This window comes from Pinus tabuliformis, chromosome 5_2, assembly GCF_031772625.1.
Source record: "Pinus tabuliformis cultivar Carrire ecotype Pingquan chromosome 5_2, CPIR1, whole genome shotgun sequence".
NCBI lineage: Eukaryota > Viridiplantae > Streptophyta > Pinopsida > Pinales > Pinaceae > Pinus > Pinus tabuliformis.
Window position 1 is genome coordinate 273,391,852 of NC_142306.1, and position 20,409 is coordinate 273,412,260.

The following is a 20,409-nucleotide window of genomic DNA, read 5'->3' on the forward strand; positions in this document are numbered from 1 at the left end:
AATGATTGCTTCCATGGATCATTGGAATGCTTCCCGTAACTTGTGAACTGTCGAGGAGGAAAGTTTGTTGGTCGACGACTGTAATTCCTCCTTGAAAGGGAAATGCAATCTTCCTGAAGTAGGTCGACACAACTGCGGCCATGGCATATATCCAGGGCCTTCCCAGTAGGATGTTGTAATCGAGGTTTCCATCAATTACTTCAACATCAATTCCTACTGTTTTGCCCCCTAGTTCAACTTGCAAGTTACTTAAAATCCCGTATGGATTGTATGATCGTCCATCAAATGCTTTTAACGTCGTTGACGATCTCGACAAGGGTGGTGAGCCTAAATTCTTCCAGCAACTCATCGACATAATACACGTAGATGCCCCCTCATCAATAATTGTTCGATGAACAGTTTTGTTGAGGGCTTTCACTTGAATAAGGAAAGCTAGTTGAGCTGGTAACTGAGGGTCATATCCTTTATGATCAAAGGCCACAAGATTGGAATTCCTTGGGCCAATCCCACCTATTGCTGATAATAAAGCTTGCTCTTGGGAGAGGCAATTTTGCGGTACCTCAAGCGTCGACATAGCGGACGGCGATTGGGCCAGGTCCTCTATTATATTATAATTCTGTGCTATTTTTGCACGAGGATTAAATGTCAACTTGTATACTACTCCCTTTGGCGACTTTATCATTTGTTCAGGAATGGTGGGTGGCACAACTTTGGTCAAAGTAGTTGTCGAACTACTAGGTTGTTCATTAGCCTTGTTATTCGATAGCTGTGGATTCCCGTAATCTTTATTCCTTGTAAAAGCATCATTTTGATGCTTTGAGATAGACAACATAAGCACCTGGGATCGGGAAGCATTTTGACTAGCGACCAGTTTGGTTCCCGGGTTTGGAAACGGATCAGTCAATACTGCTGAGGTTTTTGAACTCTTAAAGAGTTTCTTAACTTCAGGTGTATGTGGACAATCTCTCGTCCAATGATCCTCATCGCATAGATGACACCCCGCAGGGGGTTTCCTTTTTCTCCCTTTCTTTTTCTTCTTGCCCCCTGGCTACTTCAGTTTTTTGCCCTTGTCGGTTGACATGGCATTTACTTCTGAGGCAAGAAGTTTGTCTTTTGCATTTTGATCTGAAATCTTACGGGCTTTCTTGGACGTAGCCTTTGTCGATTTCGCGTTTGTCGTGCCAATCACGCCATCGCCGGCGTGAGAGTCATTGTTTGATTTAGGAGGAGGAGGAATTGAGAATTCCGGTCTAGGGGCGTCAGGTATTTTGTCGTAGAGCGTGCCAGACTGAGTATAGACCAAGTCTAGATATTGCGCACGAGCGATAACTTGCTCTTCCGTTACGACTCCCCCCTTTGCCACATCTTCCGTTATGGCAGGAAGTAACAACTTGATAAACCATTCAGCTAATAGCTGATCGGGAACGTACGTTTTTACCATCCTACGACGACGTCGCCACTCATGTATATGATCAGATATGTGAGTGGTCGTTGTCTGTTTGAAATTGGTTAGGAGTTCCGTTCCCGTTTCATACCTTATCGGTAATTGAAAATGGGTTAAGAAAGTCGTGGCTAAGGTACTGAAATTGTCGAATGAAGCTCTAGGCAATTCAATATACCATTTTGCCGCTGGACCCGTTAACGTCCTCTGAAAAAGGCGAAGCCTAATCGAATCATCGTTTAGGGTGTTTGATGAACACCACAGATGAAATGTCATCACATGGTTCGACGGATCTTCACCCGGATTTCCATTAAATTTAGGAATATCTGACGGAAGTTTATGCGGAATTGCTGGCCACCAAGGGGCATAAGCAATTGGATCATTCGTCAGCCGGTTTAGATCTGGTAATTCTAGAGTTGCTACAAAGGGAAACTGTTGATTCAGGTTAGGCGAAGCATACCCAGGATAAGATGGAATCGCCTGAGCAGTGGGTCTTTGCATACCAGCATAATGTAATTGATGTTGGTATGACTGATACGGTTGGTGGACTTGACCGTTGTAAAGCGGTTGGTTTTGACCGTTTTGAATATACGGTTGTCCACTGTTCGCAAAGATCTGCTGCTCAGAACCTTGGTACACTTGCTGGAATTGTGGTTGTTGGTATTGCACCAGCCATGGTTGTGAAGCCATGCTCTGTTGTGCTATACTAACTGTTGGACCAAGGTGTGGGGTAATTGTACCCGTTTGGACCTGTGTCGCCCCACCAGTTGGCGATTGTGGTTGTGTCACAGGGTCAAGGGGCTATTGCATTACAACCTGAGAAATCTGAGGTTGACATACAACAGGCAACGTTTGAACTTGCGACACTGTCACAATAGCCGGTGTGGTCAGGATGTTCGACATAGGTACACACTGTTGCATAGAATATACGACCCTTGGTTGTTGAGGTATAATAGGTACCCAACCACTTGATGTAATTCCAGTATAACCTGAATACTGTTGTGAACTCCCGTATGGATATCCTCCTGGAGGGGGTAATGAAAGGGCATACTGCCCCCCATACGGTAGCAATCCGGAACTCAAGGGAATTGTTTGTCCTTGGGGACTGGATTGCCCAAATTGACCTCCAAATGGATCAATCTGGCGAGTCTCAACATAAGAGTTGCCGGATATTATTCCGGATGAACAAACTGGAACAGACCACACTGTCGAAATAGTCCCTTGGTGGACTCCTTCTAGCGGTTGTGAGCTAGTCGGGACAGATGGTATGTCAGCAAACATTGTCGGAGTGACGGCAGGGGCTTCTGCTGTTGCTGTGTCGTTCGACACAGTCCTAGATGTTGACGGTTGTTCAGACATTTTGATTCTATCCAATAGATTGCCTAGCGATTCTACAGGAACTTCCACTTGTGGCGGACTAACTTCTGATAAAGAAAATAGAGTGACCCCGACTCCAAAATGGGTTGGAGTACTTGCTTGCGGATCCTCTACAATTTCCTCTATCACAATCAAACCAGGTGGAAGAGGAAGACCGTCATGTCCGTAAAATATTTCTGGTGCCAAAGAAGGGGTTGAATCGACAGCGATAGTTGTTTGAGGAGCAAGACTTTCTGAACAGGTTACAGATGGAACTGGTTCAGTAACGCAAGTATTTGCTCCCAGACTAGGATCAGTGTTACTGTCCCGCTGTGGCTGTTGAACTTCTTCTATAGAGGCAGGGTTTCTAGAAATGTTTGGAGTAACCGGAATCTCAGATGTCGTTGGAACACTTGTTCTAACTTTGATAGGAGATTTAGAACCGGTTAAACGAGTTCGCTTTGTCCGTACTGTTTTCAATTCCGGAGACAAAGACGGTTGACTCGTAAGCCTCCGCGAACGACGGGGTTTCAATTAACTTTCTTCCACGATTGTGGATTACTCTATCAACCAAAATACAAAAGTGGAAAGTGTGTTTCCAAATTAAATGAATTTTTTAGACGCTTTTAGACACAACTTTCTTTTTCAGTTTTAAAGAGTCGAGAAAAAGCTAAAGATGACTCTAGTCTCCTTCGATGTTTTAACGAGCCCGAAGTGACAAATGCTCGGATGGAATTTTTCCGTTATAGAGTCTGAAAAAGGCCAAAAGGAACTGCTCTGGAGTTCTAGGCAGAGGGTGTGCCAAACTTTTCGCAAAACCGCAGAATACTTTTTAGGGTACGGGCGGTTGATCTTCCTGAATGTTGTGTTCAGTGCATTGCGATCAGTAGGGCGGCCGACACGGCTTCCTAAGGATAAAGGTTTTATGCCTATAGGGGTCTCCCAATATATACGCGACGGTACGTGGGAGCACAATCCGTACTGGCGCTATCATCCCTCAGGAGGAATCACCCACCATCCACGAGATCGACAGTCACCAGGTTTAACGACGCCGGAACACGTCTCTAGCCTAGACCTCTATGTTGTGCGTTGTGTTGCAAAGCGTTGTTAAGTTCATTCAATTTATTTTAGGTTGATCTTTTTAGAAGTTTGCCTTTCAAGGTTCACCACGAGATGTATGATACAATTCCTAAATGCAGTCTAAAGATGATAAGCAAGCTTTATATCTTTTCAACTTTGAAAATCCTAGCTACTAAGGGAAAAGAAAGACACCATCTTTTCTCAAAGAGCAATTAGCACACTCTAATGCACTTTTCCTAAATCCAACATGCAAATTATCAAGATGCAAATGCACAATGCAGGTGTTTGTTTTCCGCTTTCTTAGTATTGATGCCTACAAAGAAAGCTTTTTGTACAACTTTGAATTTGCTTTTAAATGACAAATACAAACAAGTTTACTTTTTTCGAAATCAGAGAGGGTAGAAGAGATTACAACACTTAACGATTTTCGAAATGAAGACTTGTTTTAACACTTAAAAGAGACAAACTCAAACCAATAAGCAAAAGCAAATGTATAATCAATCTGCAAACAGCCAATGAACTCTCTTCTAAGATCACAATCAACAGATCTAAATCAAGGGCTACAGGATGACTATTTCACTCATGCAAAGGAAAACTGTAAATGATGTAAAAACACATAAAAACACTCACAGTATTTTTGTACAAAAGGAGGCGGAATTTAAGCAGAGAAAAGGAGTTATCAGAATGGTACCTATGCTGGTTACAGGCTGCAAAAACCAGAGATCAAAACAAGGCAAAACAGAGCAGAGAACCCCAGCTGCACAAGGGCAAACTGGTTCAGCGCAACCTCAACACAGGGGTTTTGACATTCAGCGCAGGTAGCCTTCACGGGACCTACGTTGAAATGCAGAATCCGTTCACTGGGTCTGCGCTAAAGGAGAAACTCTCGTTTCCCACAAGTTCTGGGTCACAGATTGCTATTTAATTCACTGTTTCAGGCCAAATAAAAGCAACAAGCAAGGTGAAATCAAAGGGATGCTTTGAGGGGGTACTAAGATCTATCACAAAGGATCATCAAATCATTTGTGAGTCCATTGTTCAGATCATAGACAAGTCCAGTGATTGGATCAAAGCAGCAACTGTCTACTTTGCATCCGGGAAAAGCAGATGCAGTTCGATTGTTGCTGTCGAGTCTATGAAACAAACAATGATAGAAACACAAATAAAATGACTAAACAGATCTCCCCAATGGAGTCGCCAATTTGTTGTGGGGAAAAATGCCTATGCAGGACTATCCTATCCACCTAAGGTGTGACAGTGCCTTAGCAACAAATAGAGACAGCTATTCTAGTATTCTGCCTTTATGAATTAAGAATGAAGAGATAGATAGATGGACTGACCGGTGTCTTCCGTTTGTCCCTCAATCTGGCTTCTCTTCTCTTGGAGAGTTCCCAGCTACTTGCCTTCTCGCTCGCCCAACTTCAAGAGGTTTCTGCAAGATCACAAGAAGAGAACACTACACGAGACATGGATTCATATTCATAACTAGTTCAGGATTAGAAATAAACTAAACATACTAATGCATTCATACATCAAAAATACATCAGCATATAGGAGAAACCAAGATAGCTTTATTGATGAATAACAAGGTTCAGGAAGAGATACAACCCAGAGGGCTCCAATCCAGCATCTCCTTCCCAGCAAATGGAATTCCTATCTTCACCCCCTTCAAAGCATTAAGCACCCAATGATTCCAATCTCAAACCAACAACAATTCTTTGCAATAACAAAATTCCAGCCTCTAGATCTCATGGAGGAGAGATCCATATATAGATGTTTGGAGAGAGGATGAGTCAGCTTGAGATCTGACTAGTGTCCTCTCCCTCTGTCAGTTCTTGAGTCCACTTGGAGGTTCTTGCTTCCACTTGGAGATTTGGAACCTCTTACTCATCACCAGTCGAATTCCCTGAGGCAAGTGTCATTTTGGAAGCTTCCTGGGTTTTGACACCTTGAGAAATGAGCCTGCCACATGTCCATTCTCGTTCAGCGCAGGTAGCCAGTGTTCCCTTTGACATTCAACGTAGGTAGCCAGTGTTGGCTTTGACATTCAGCGCAAACAGCTAGTGTAGCCACTGAAATGATCTTGAATTGACTTGTTTTTGAGCAGTTTCTGGTGGAGAACTTCTGTGAATTGTTGTGGTTTGTTAGCCTTGTTCCTCTAGGGGTAGGAACAACATGTTTAGGGACTTTGGATCCCTTAGATTATGGAAATTTCATGCTCAATGCTGTAAGGCACAAAAATGTCTATAACACATGAGATGTTGTATCAAAATTGCTTAGGAACAACCTGCATAACATAGTTATTTTTTAATTCCTGCATAGACCAATAGTTACTATTTTAGGTGTAATATTTTCATTTGTTAACAAAGTGAAACGATTCCAATTGGATATTAAAGTATATTAATCAATGTATCTATAATAAAAACATGTTTTGAAATTCCATGAAACAATGTGCCAAACAAGCTGGGGCACAACCTCTATGATAGAGTTGTTTTTGTTTTCTATCATAAACCAACAATCACTAATTTAGGTGTAAATTTTTCATTGATGATGAATCAGTCTGATTCCAATTGGAGATGAAAGTAGGTTCATGTAGGTATCTCCAGTAAAAATAGGTTTTCAAGTTAAGAAGAATTGATGAGTCAAATATGCTAATGAACATACTAGGAAACAAAATTTTAAGTAGTGCAAATTTAGGATAGAGGATTAGTATTTTAGGCATAAATTTCTCCTATGATATTCAAATGGAGTAATTTTAAATTATATTCATAGGATAATATACTATAGAGACAAATTTGAAATATCTATCCATATAGGCATTTAAAAATTGATTGAACCAACTATGTTCTTAAATTCCTTGTTTGATAGTGAGTGAGTGTTTCTACCATAACTTTTTTGTTGGATATCCAAATTGAAAAATTCAAATTGGATTATAAATGACATTCCAAGGGATATTTCAAGTAGCAATGGGTTTTAAGAATATTCCCATATGGTCTCTCAAAACATGATTGGCCCAACTATGTGTTAGTAAATTTATCAAGCCAACATGCTAGAAAAATAAGATCAACATGTTTCTTTTAATATGGTTTGGTAGCAATAAGATTGTTAAAATGGGATCCTAAAATAACCATTGTGGGATTCCACAATGTTCTCGATTACTCGGTGATGATTTGAGGTGCCAAATATGTCGTTGAACTCTGTTTTTAAGATGTTTGAAAAAAACAGTGTTGCAAAAAATGTTTAGCATTTTGTGTAGAGCTTGTTTTGAAATGATGATTCTCATATCATTTACTTTTAAGACTATGATTTAAAGAAATATACAAGTTTGGAACCAACCATAACTTTGGGCCAAACACTACTATAAGTTGACTAGGAACTAGTTGTAGTCTAGGGATAAACATCAACTAAGACTAAACATTTATTCAGCCTATGGACACATTGTCTGAGACATATTTCCATCTACCAAGACACTTAGGTACCCAAAAATTGTGCTCATCATTTCTCTATGATAATGGTATGGATGGGATGTAATACTTTCGATATCAAATTCTTCATAAATTAACATACATTCACCAAGAAACTATTAGAGAAGATGAAACATGAAATTCTATGGAAAGAGTTTGGATTAAATATATCAAATGATGATACTCCTCTATTTACTTGTGAGAATATGACTAGAAGCAATATACCAACTGGGAACCAACCATACCTTTGGGCCAAACACTGGAATATTGACTCATGTTACCTGGAACATGTAACACTCCAGGGCCAAACATCAATATTGATGTAAGGATTGAACCATTGGTCATCATATGGACACATTCCCATCTATTGAGACACCTAGGCACCAACCATGGAGAATGACATAGATATGGGATGTAACAATTCCAATCATACAACAATGCATTACTAAGAAAACGAAGAAGATGAGACATGTACTCAAACTTTACCAATCAGACTCAAGTACTATTGCCAACCATTAATTTCTTAAACACTGATTCATTGATTTAGCATAAATTTTCCAAAAACAAAGCCTACTAGGTTCCTTATGGAAAATAACCATGAGGGAGGGACAAGTGAGAATAATGAAAAATAATAATATCAAGATAGAAGAATACATGGATTTTCCAATGGAAAAATTGTGATTTACAAAGCTACCAAAATCATGAAATCGATAATGCATCTCATATTTGGATAATTAATCCATATTCAATCTTGAAGGCTTAGACATCCCCTTATCTCCTTTGCATCATCGATGTTTTTATTTCCTTCTTTGAAGCTTCCTACAAAAGAAATGGTAGTACTATGGGTAACTTTTACTACACCACAAAAATATTTAAAAACTTAATAAATGTATCTAAACGACCTATAAAATGTGCTCTAAAAACAACAAAAGAAAACAATCTCTTACGTATGTAAAATTATGAAATTCAAACCAATGAAAAAAATTGTGCGATGGATAAATCCACAACAATGGTGTTGAAAATGATGTGCCTTTTAATGATCTTTCTAATAGCCTAGAAAGACAACTACAAGATTGTGCATTTAGTTGTCAACCTAAAGCTCATATGGAGCTTGTGAGTTACTGTGCATTGTATATGCATATCACAATTTGTACTTTCATTGGTTTATTTTATGGGTATAGTATCGACAATTGATTTTGTAGATGGATTATAGAAAATTCACAAGCTTGGTAAAGTTTAAAAGTAAAACTAAAGCTACTTGTGTGAAAGTAAACACACTTGCAATAAATTAAACATGATTATAGGAAAGTAAAAACACTTGCAGGAAAGTAAACATGCTTGCAGGAAAGTAAACACACCTGTAGCAAATTAAAGATCACACTTGTGAAATTGAAATAACATGTTTCTACCTAGTGGGCTTAGGAAGTTTACCATCATAACACATGTCATAGGTAGAATTAATAATCTACTTTTTTAGGAATGGAATTGGCACACTTTTACCTAGTGGGCTTAAGAAGATTGATGCTATAACCCCAAACATAGCTATAAAAAGAAATATAGGAAGGAAATAAATCACATAGGTGGAAATGAATGAAAGGACTAATCCTTTCCATGATGATCCCTATTTTTACTAATACCAACAAACGTAATAATCACATTGAGCACATTTATTCAACAACATAGATGAATGAAAACCAATATGAAATTCAAGCATGTCAAATGAATTTGTAACATGCCCCCTTCAACCTCATAGCCCTGTTGGCATACCAACCTACTCCCTTCATTTTTGTCAAAAATAAAAAAATAAAAACTAAAGGGCCCCTGCTAAAATTTTACTATTTTTCTTGTTTTCTTTTGTATTGGCTTAATTCCTGCATTCATTCTTTTACTTGTCATTTTAAGTTTTATGGCATGATGGTTTACTAAAATATTGAGTTCCTCCATTCATTAAAACACAAGGATTTTTTTTCTTAATTTTTATGATTGATATAGATTACTATTGTGCTCCTTGTTGGGTGTGTGGTATATTCTTTCCACGACTAGTCACATGTGTGAGGGGGGGAGGGGGGTAACAAGGGGGGCGAAAGCTCCCCTTGTCCATTGTGTCAGGCATAACAGGGGGGTCACAAGGGGGGTGGCATCCCTCCATGTCGGGGGGTTTTCAGAGGGGCAGTATCCCCCCTGTACGGGGTCCGAGACAATGCCCTAGGATTTTTTTTTAACTCTATAATAGGTGGGAAGACCTATATAGTGATGTGTGGTGAGATGGATGGGTTCGTTGGGTGAAACGCATGAGGTCAAGGTTCAAAACACATTGATTATATTGTCCTGCTATGGTGTGTGGCTGAAGGAGTAGAATCCCCCCTAGCGTGAGTCTCAGCTCTTGCCAAAATCATAAGAAATTAGTATATCTGGCTTGTAGGTCATTGGATATACCCTTGGTGTTATAGTGGCAGCTACGAGAATTGATCTTGGGTCTTCCTTAGATTAGTTCTAGCAGTTACTGATTCACCACGTTGTTAAAAAAAAAAAATAGGTGGGAAGACCTACCTATGGTTTTGTGCATGGGTTTTGCACATGGTTTTGGGCATGATGGTTTTTTGCCCATGGTATTTTGTAGATTCGGTCAAGGGAACTATGGTTATGTTATAATATAAGGTTAATTGATTGGGGTTTATGAATGTGTCGACATGTATATATATATATATATATATATATATATATATATATATATATATATATATATATATATATATATATGTATATATATATATATATATATATGTATGTATGTATGTATGTATGTATGTATGTATGTATGTATGTATGTATGTATTGTAACATTGAAGGAATATAATGAAAAATGAATCTGGTAGCCCTGGTTTTGGGATCCAGGGGAAAATCTTTGTGTATATTTTTTTATGTTTTATGTTATTTTCATTGTTTATTTTCTATTTTAAGAATTCGTTTGTAGGTAATTTATGTACATGTTTAAAACCTACATATGGTATCAGAGTTGTTTTGGATTCAAGGGGACACCCTTGTTGTTGAGGGGTTTTTCTCAGGCCTGTGGAAAGATAAAGATTGAGAAATTTAATTGTTAGAGTTTTGAGTTATGGAATCTCAAGATAGAGGATTTGTTGGTGGACCAAGATCAGTGGATTGTTGTAGATCTAGGAATGGCACTGACAAGAATGTCGACCGAAGACTAGGCAAAGTTAGATTGGAAGACGAAGAGCACAATAAGATTGTGTCTCTAAGATTCAGTATTATTGAATGTATCAGAGGAATCTACGGTGAAGGATTTGTGGGATAAGTTAGGGACTTTGTACCAATCTAAGTCTCTAGTGAACAAACTGTTCCTACGGAAAAAGTTGTATAACATGAGGATTAAGGATGGAGAGTCGGTGATAGAACATCTAAACACCTTTAATAATATGGTAATCTAGTTGTTATCTATTGATATTAAAATTTCAGACGAAGATAAGTGCATCTGTTTTTTGTGTTCTCTGCCAGATTCATGGGATAGTCCGGTTGTTGCAATAGGTAGCAATACAAGCACCTTGAAGTTTGATGAAATAGTCTCATCCTTGTTGTCAAAGGAGATGAGACAGAAAATTATGGAGAGCTATAATGGAGATGCCTTTTCTATATGAGGATGGTCCCATAACAGAAACAAAAATAAGTCCTCAAGTGGGAGGTCTAAATTTAGAGGGAGATCTAAATATCCATGAAAACTTGTAAAGGTGTGCTGGAAATGTAGAAAGGATGGGAACTACAAAAAGGACTATAGATCTAAAGCTCCTGAGAAAGGAAATGGATTTGATGATGCTCCTTCTGCAGAGGTGAAAACCACCTCAAATGAATGTGGGGATGTGTACTTGGCTTTTTCTTCAAGTACACATGTAGATCATGAGGCATGGTTGATTGACTTGAGTGCATCATTTCACTTCACTCCCCATAAGGAGTGGTTCTGTGATTGCGATAAATATGATGGTGGTTATGTCTTCCTAGGGGATGACAAGAAGGCCAGAATCATAAGACATGGAAAATTCAAGCTGAAGTTGCAAGGTGGAAGGATTAGAACACTTCCTCATGGTCTGCATATTCCAGCATTGGTCATAAAATTGATTTCTGTAAGCAAGATGAATGATGCAGGTGTAAAAATAATGTTTGAAAAAGATACCTACAAGATGGTTATGGGAGCACTAGTATTGATGCATGGAGTTCATATTGGAATATGTACAAGCTTTTGGGTAGCACGGTTATTGATGGGTGAAACAGTTTTGTGGTTGCTAAAAGTGGAGCAGAAAACCAAGTGGTCTCTAAAGAAAATACCGTGTTATGGCATCAAAGGCTTGGACATATTGGAGAGAAGGGACTTCGATATTGCTTGGTAATGATATGGTAGAAGGTATGTCTAATTTCTCTTTGGATTTCGATTTCTGTGAACATTGTGTATATGGGAAGCAGAATAGGGTGAGTTTCCCCTCTAGTGCTAAGAGGGAAAAAGAGATATTAGAGACTTTGCACAATGATGTTTTTGGACCTGTTTTAGTTCCATCATTGGGTAAGTATGTGTACTATATATCATTTATAGATGACTTCTCAAGGAATATATGGATATATTTCCTTAGGAATAAATATGAAGTCTTTGACAAGTTTAAATAATTTAAGGCTCTGGTGGAAAATTAGATAGAGAAGAATATCAAGGTGTTGAGGACAGATAATGGTGGAGAGTTCTGCAGGAAGGAATTTGAAGAGTTCTGTAAGAAGTGTAGTATAGCACGAAAAAATACTACTCCATAGACACCTCATCAAAATGGAGTTGCAAAAAGAATGAATAGGACATTGATGGAAAAGGAAAGAAGCATGCTTAATCATGTTGGATTAGGACAAGAATTTTTGGCAGAGGTGGTGGAGACTGCATGTTACTTGGTTAATAGATCACCTTCATCAGTGTTGGGGGATGAGACTCCACATGAGATATGGAGTGGTAAGAAACACTCTCTTTCACATCTGAGGGTACTTGGTTGTGATGCATATGTACATGTTCCAAAATAGAAAATAACAAAGTTGGATAGTAAATTTGAAAGGTGCATCTTTATTGGGTATAAGGATAGTTTAAAAGATTATAAGCTTTGGAACCCATAAAAAGGGAAGGTTGTATACAACTGAGATGTGGTGTTTAGAGAGGAGAAAGATGTTATTAAACATGAATCCCTACCAAAGGAACATGAGAAGATAGAATTTGAGCTAAAGGATGAAGAATCAAGCTCTGCAACATAACAGAAATCAGAAGAGGAAGAGCCACAAATTCCAGTGTTGAGAAGATTAGTTCGAGAAAGAAGGAAACCATAAAGTTATAGTCCATATTCTTTTTGTTCAAATTTTGATTTATCCATTGTTGATGGTTATGCCATAACTGTCAGGGAGGTAGTGGATTCAAAGGATGGAAAACTCTAGAAGAAGGCCATGGTTGATGAAATGGGATATTTGGACAAAAATGAGGCTTGGGATCTGGTGGATTTTTTGGCTATAAGGAAACCCATTGGTTGAAAATGGGTGTTTAAGAACAAGATGAATGTAGCAGGAAAGGTGGAGAAATACAAAGCTCGGTTGGTAGTGAAAGGTTATTCCAGGTGTCGGGAATTGATTTTGGTGCTATTTTTTCTCCTGTTGCCAAGTTAGCTTCTATTAGATTACTTTTATCTATTGGTGTTGCTTTTGATCTTGAGGTAGAACAAATGGATGTGAAGACAACATTTCTTCACAGGGATTTGGAAGAAAAGATCTACATGAAGCAACATGAAGGCTTTGCTGTGAAGGGTAAGAAAGAACTAGTATGCAGGTTAAAAAAGTCTTTGTATGGGTTAAAACAGTCACCAAGGAAGTGGTATCATAAATTTGATACATATATATGGGGACTTGGCTTCACTAGAATCAAAGAGGATTATTGTGTGTATTTTAAATTAAATGGTGACCATGTTATTTATTTAGTCTTGTATGTGGATGATATGTTGTTGATTGGAAATGACAAAGAAATTATCCAGGATTTGAAGATGTAATTGTCCTCCAAATTCAACATGAAGGATCATGGTGGTGAAACTATATTTTGGGCATGGAAATTAAACGAGATCGGGAAAAAGGAAGCTCTGGTTAAACCAGAGGAAGTCTGTTGAAACAATATTGTAGAGTTTTAATTTGTAGGATAGTAAACCGGTGAAGGTTCCTATTCCTGTAGGTGTAAAGTTATCTATTGAACAGTGTCCCAAGACACAACAAAAGGAAGAGGACATGTCCCGTGTTCCATATGCAAGTGCATTCGATATCCGGATGTATGAAATGGTATGTAGTAGACTATACATTTCACATGCAGTGGGAGTATTAAGCAAGTTTATGTCAAAACTAGGGAATGAGCATTAGAAAAAAATGAAGTGGGTCTTCAAGTATTTGTGTGGCACTAGTGATTATTTTTTGTGATACTAGAGAAGACTAGGATTGGACATACTTTTGGACATTTGTGGCTTTGTTGATGCAGATTGGGGTGGAGACCTGGATGAAAGAAGATCTACAGGTGCGTATGTGTTTAACCTATTTGGAGGAGTAGTCAGTTGGATGAGTAAGAGACAGTCTGTAGTGGCTCTATTTCAACTACATAGGTTGAATACATGGCAGTCACTCATGCAAGCAAGGAAACAATTTGTTTGCAAAGATTGTGTTCAAGTATTTGGTTGGTAAATGATCTATAAGGATAGACTGTGATAGCCAAAGTGCAATTTTCTTGGCAAAGAACCCTGCTTATCATTCAATAAAAAAGCATATTGATGTTCAGTACCACTTTCTGAGGGATATGGTTGAGGACAAAAAGGTTTTTCTGGTAAAGGTGGACAATTTGAAGAATTTTGTAGATGCATTGATGAAGTCTGTAAGCACTAAGAAGTTTTCTTAGTGTAAAGAAAAAATGGGCGTTGTAGGGCTAGACTAATGACTAAGCTCTCCTGTGACCCTCTATGTGGAAAAGACAAAAACAAGTGGGAGAATGTTGGGTGTGTGTTATATTCTTTCCATGACTAGTCACACACGTGGGGGGGTCACGCGGGGGGGGGGTGGGGGGGGTGAAAGTCCCCCCTATTCATTGTGTCAAGCGTAGCAGGGGGGTAGTAACCCCCCCCCCCCTCGTACAACGTCTAGGGAATCGCCTCAGGATTTTTTTTTGACCCTATAATAGGTGGGAAGACCTACCTATGGTTTTTTGCATGGGTTTTTCACATGGTTTTAGGCATGGTGGTTTTCTTCCCATGGTTTCTTGTAGATCCAGTCAAGGGAGCTATGATTATGTTCTAATCCAGGGTTAATGGATTTGGTTTTATGAATGCTTCGACATGTATATATATGTATTGTAACATTGAAAGGAATATAATGAAAAAATCAATTTGGTAGTCCTTGTTTTGGGATCTAGGGGAAAATATCTATTATATTTTTTTTTATGTTTTATGCTCTCTCCATTGTTTATTTTATGTTTTAAAAATTTGTTTGTAGGCAATTTCTGTACAGGTTTAAAACCTACACTCCTAACTACAAAACTTTTGTTTGTTTAAAGGGCCACTACATAATCATAGATTCTGTAGCAACCCTAAACTTAGTTTATAATGTTAATGGGGAAATTTTATATGCTATCATAGTCATTTCATATGTTGATCCTTTGTCTCAATGATCCCTGCACTTTCAAATGTTTTATTTGGTCGATGGTCCTAATCTAAAGTATATGATCTATGACTAGTGATGTGGTGTGTTTCAATTATGACATATCTCTTCCCATTACGTACTAATTTATGGCCTATCAATTTCAATGTTAATATGTGATTCTCATGAATTGTTTCACATATTTTTATTTATGGTTAGTATCAAGATTTAATCGCACTGTCATGTTATATGCCCAGTCATCTGATGACCTGGAGGCTTATCTCTTAAGTGCCAATATGTGGTAACACTAGTTGTTATACGATTCGGCCATCACTCAACGTCCATATCCCAAGACCATCCTTTCTTTGTCTTGAGTCTGTACCCAACACCTGTTGATTTTATCTCCAGGGTTTTCTCGAAAGGGTTCCATTGTAACTTTCCATTTCAACCTTTTTCATTTTGTGTCCGAGGATCTTGCAATCTATGGTTTCACGATCTTTGGCTCCTCAAATATCATTTTGTTTTCACTTGTCACCTTTTCTTTGTAATATTCCACCAGTGGTTTGAACTAAACTCGTAGGAGAAACACTTGTTGAGGCAAACAAGAAATGCTTGACTTTGTTTTTCCAAGTAGGTTGGTGGGAATTTTTGTAGCAATTTCAAGCTCACAATGATAAAGTAGTTAAATATTTTTTTCTTCCTTCAATGGAAGGAGAGCTTATGTCAATGACCTAGAAATCAAGATCAATTTGGAGCTTGTGGCAACAACCACCCACTTACCCTTGGAAGGCGAGCTCTAGCCCAAAATCATTGTAGTTAAGAGTGTTCCATGGAGGAAATTTCTAGCTAAAAAGGACTACCAATACACTGTCAAAGGTATGCCTATATCATTTCTCAAACCAAAATGGAAAGAGTTGTTGTGTGTGATTCGTAGATACATAACCTGTGAGGGCCGGTATAGTGTTGTTTTTATGTATCATATTCAACTATTAATGGAATTCTTAGGATGAAAGCTCAACCTACCATACTTACTCCTAAAGAGTTTAACTCGGATGTCTAGGGATTGTTGGGTTGTGTTATATTTTTTCCATGACTAGCCCACATAGTTAACCTGGGGGTTAGAGTGGGGGCGGAGCCCCCATTCATTGCGCTGATTGTGTAGCGGGGGGCGGTCACAGGGGGTTTGAGGCGTACCTGTAACCCCACTTCATAGGGTCCGGGGCAGCGCCTTGAAAAATTTTGGTTTTGGACCCTATGTTAGGTTGGGTGGACCCACCTATGGTTTTGTGCATGATTTTCGAACATGTTTTTTGGACGCGATGGTTTTCAGTCCATGGTATTAGATGCTTCAGCATGTATAAATATGTATTGTAACATTGAAAGGAACATAATGAAAAATCAAGCTGGTAGTCCCGGTTTTTGGATCCAGGGGAAAATATCTGTGTATATGTGTTTTATGTGTTATGCTCTCACATTGTTTGTTTTTTGTGTTTTAGAATTCATATGCAAGTAATTTCTGTACGGGGTTAAAACCTACAGGGATTTCCAAGCCGAGCATAAAAACCTTGACATGTCTCTTTATCATCATGGTTTAAATTGTATGATAGCTAGGTACCATTTGGCTCAAGTTGATGATGATTGGGACTCTTTCCTTTCTTGTAATGGTTATACAAAACCTTTCATGTTTGATCCTATTTAGTCTTCCACCACCATTTTCCCAGACTCCTCTACTATTGATTCAAATCCACCATTAACTGAGGAGTTAAGGCAAGATGAATACAAGACATATTTTAAAATTCCAGTGTCACCCTCTTCAAAGGATATCCAACTTGTAATTTCTAAACTATTAACTTCTCTCTGAGCTACCAAGGATACAACAAAAGCTCATAATATTAAGCCTAGTACCGATCTCTGTGGCCTAAAACCCAACTTGTTCAACCTGCACATGAACAGGAAAGGGATTAGATGCATCAAAATGAACAGGACATGGTGAAGGTAAAGCAATTTCAAAGAAAAATGGTCAAGGCCCACAGGATCAGGCATAAGGGTCCTCCATACACTATTTCCTTGGTTGACCTAAAAACTAATCCCGAGCCTTCTCTGGGTCATGGAAATACTCCTAATTGTGTTGAATCTTCCTGAGTAAATCCTCACTCAGATTATTTAATTGATAATATATATTGTAAACAATAATATTTACTCATTGTTCCTCATCTAGAACATCGAATTAGCCAACTAGTTTATGAAAAAAATAAGTTAATGGCTTCTCTCTAGAGAAAGGATAAATCCAATGAACAAAAATCATCTAGTGTTGAAGGTAAAACTAGATCCAAGGATACTCACATTGTGATAAATTCTCTGAATCTTAAGGTTACCATTTCCTCAGAAATGGAGGGATCTAATGCAGGAAAATAGTCAATTTTTTTTTACCTATGCATGGAAAAATATTATAGGTAATATTTGTTTCATTTATTTTTCTAATTTGGAATAAAAGGGCCACTATAGAATCATAAATTTTGTAGTAGCCTCATTTGAGTTTTTATTTCATATTGCCTAATCTTAGTTTATTTCTTTAATAGGTTGTCCACCTTGGCGAGAAAACTCTCCTGGATATCATGACACAGGATACTTGCAAATACTTTGTGATCCTTCCTAACCCTTTATGGTAATCTTGTCTACCACGTGTTTGATTTTATTTTACTCATTCGACAGAGATAGCCTAAACATGAAACTATTTTCTTTATTTTTGTAACGGAATGATTTTTAAAAACTATTTTTTTTTTCTTTGAGATTCAAAGGCTAAGGGGATTTAGTTATATATACCACTCAATTTAACTATAAAAGGGGAGGATACATGTGGTACTATGGGGGAGATTTTGGACAAGGATTTATTGTTATATTTTGACTGTGAAAATTCTTTAATATAAGTACATAGTTTTGATTCTGTTCAATCTGGTTCTTTACTTTTGAAGCTCCATAGTTAGATAATTGTCCTATTTATTTTCTTCTAATTATTTATTGAAATTTGGTGGTTAAATATTGTTTGTTTAATGGTTTTGTTCCTCAAGAAAACAATTATGTTTATTATATTTCTTTGTCCATTTCAGCATTGATTTGATTTGCAATCATTTCAAATCAACATTCTTCTTCAGTGACCAACGTCCTTACACATTATTCTAATTTGTATTTTTGTGAATGTTTTCTAGATTTTCAAATTAATAGAAAATGTTAATTTTTATATGCAAGTTGATGATAATGTTGCCACTATAGATGATATTCTTATTTTTTGTCCTTGCTTTTGTCTATGGTTGATTGATTGTATTCATTAACTAGAAATAAAAGTAAGTTAATATTATAGAAGGCATATCATTTACATTTTTTCTTCTATTTTGTTACACTTGGCCAAGTAATTATTAGAATAGTATATTTGTCAACTTCTGCATCTATTTCTTAATGCAAAATCTTAGTAGTAGACATAGTGACTTGTGTTTGCTTTTAGGATAAGGAACTTGTAGGTTAACAATCACATGTTTTGTGATTTATTGCATTAAGGAATGGTTTTAGTTTAGTTCATAATTGCATTTAGGAGTGTCATTTCATTTTATAAACAGATTTTTTTTCTAGAATTCTTTCATAAGTGCATCAATTTTGAGCCAACTATGTAATGTTTTGGCCTTCTTCATTTATTGTAATATAATTATATATGTTGTATCATATTTTGATTATGTAACAACACTTACTGTATTATATTTATTTTAATTCTAATTTCTAAATGTGCGTATAAATTAGAATTCCTTAGTATTTATTTAGCTTGTTAACAGTGAAATAACCAACCTTTCTTTTTCACGATTATCTTAGGTTTAGGTTGTTTGATTTCATTTGAACTTATAGAACTAACTCAATAACTTAGTCATAGTTTATTTTAATTATAATTTAGTGTATAAGTAGTTTAGTTTAGCATAAAATAACCATAGTTTAGATTAGGAATTACTTTCCCTAGATTCAATCCTTCGTAATAAGAAAGGATCCTAGGCTAACAAAGCTTATAGACCCGTCAAAGATAGCTATACCAAAAAACTTGGGTTGTTAAAGAGCCTCGGTTTGGGTTATTCCTCCCTTGTTGACTTAGGTGTATAACACTTGCATCAACAAGCCTGTACTCAAGGGTAGAAGAAGGTGTTACTATGATTGACCAAACCTCCAATGTTCTATTATGGAAATGGGGTCAAAAAACTTGTCATTTTTCAAATTCCTCGAAACCCAAAATAAACATCACCATTGCATTTGTCTCATCAAGATATTTCAAACAATATATAATTTTCCTTGATTTGACTCCCAGATCAAAAGATATGGTTATTTAAAGAATATGCCTATGACCTCTCTCCATGTCACTATGTTCTGCCATGTGGCACCCATGAGGTTCCCACATGGAACTCTACATCACGCCTCATCATTACATTATGTGGTTCACACCAGTGCATCTCTCTATGGCATAGGTCTTATCACCCTCTATGGCCCTTATCCAAGGTTTGGGATATATTATTCTATGTTATAACCCTCCCTTAGGTATATATATACATATACATATAATAAACCATGTCATATGACATGTGCCTGCTCCCCATGGATGATCAACAACCCACATTTACAAGAGGAATCAACATCTATTATTGAACACGGACCACCACCGAGCCAAAAATGTGGTAATGCCATGTTTTCACTAGCTTAAAACCCCAACCATTTCTACTTACACCCTTTGAAAAACCACCATGGTGACATCACCTTCTAAATTTCCCTGGGAAAAACTTCATTCACATCAATAGTTGGGAAATTCTTCATTCCATGTGACATAAATCCTACGTTTCCTCATTGTGCTCCTTCAAAAGTGACCAACGTAACATCATCCCTGAGGGTGAAGTCATGCTTACAATACATAGTCCTTATGACCTCCCCTGGGAGTTCCATGGGTCATCCATTTTTGGGACATTTGGCCCCTTAAAAAGGTTGCATATATATACCACGTGGCATTCCATTGTGGCGCTATGTCTCCCTAGAACCCACATTATCTGCCACCTAGCCCCTTGGTCTTAGCCCCTCACGAAACATGATTTTCCCGTTACAAAATAGATTGATACTTTAATGGTTAATCAGCCCCGAAGCCTTAGATATAGTTTTTTCCATCAAATATCATTCCTCCCTTTCTTCCCCTAGGCCCCATCTCTTAGAAAAAATATTGTGTGCATAGAAGAAAACCCCTAGGGTTCCAAAGCCCTAAGGTTTTTCCAACTAACAATTCTTATGGCTTGAGCATTAATGGCTTATAATTGGAAGAGAGACCCCGTTTGAAAACCTCTAGGGTTCAAGATTTATCATGATTGGTCA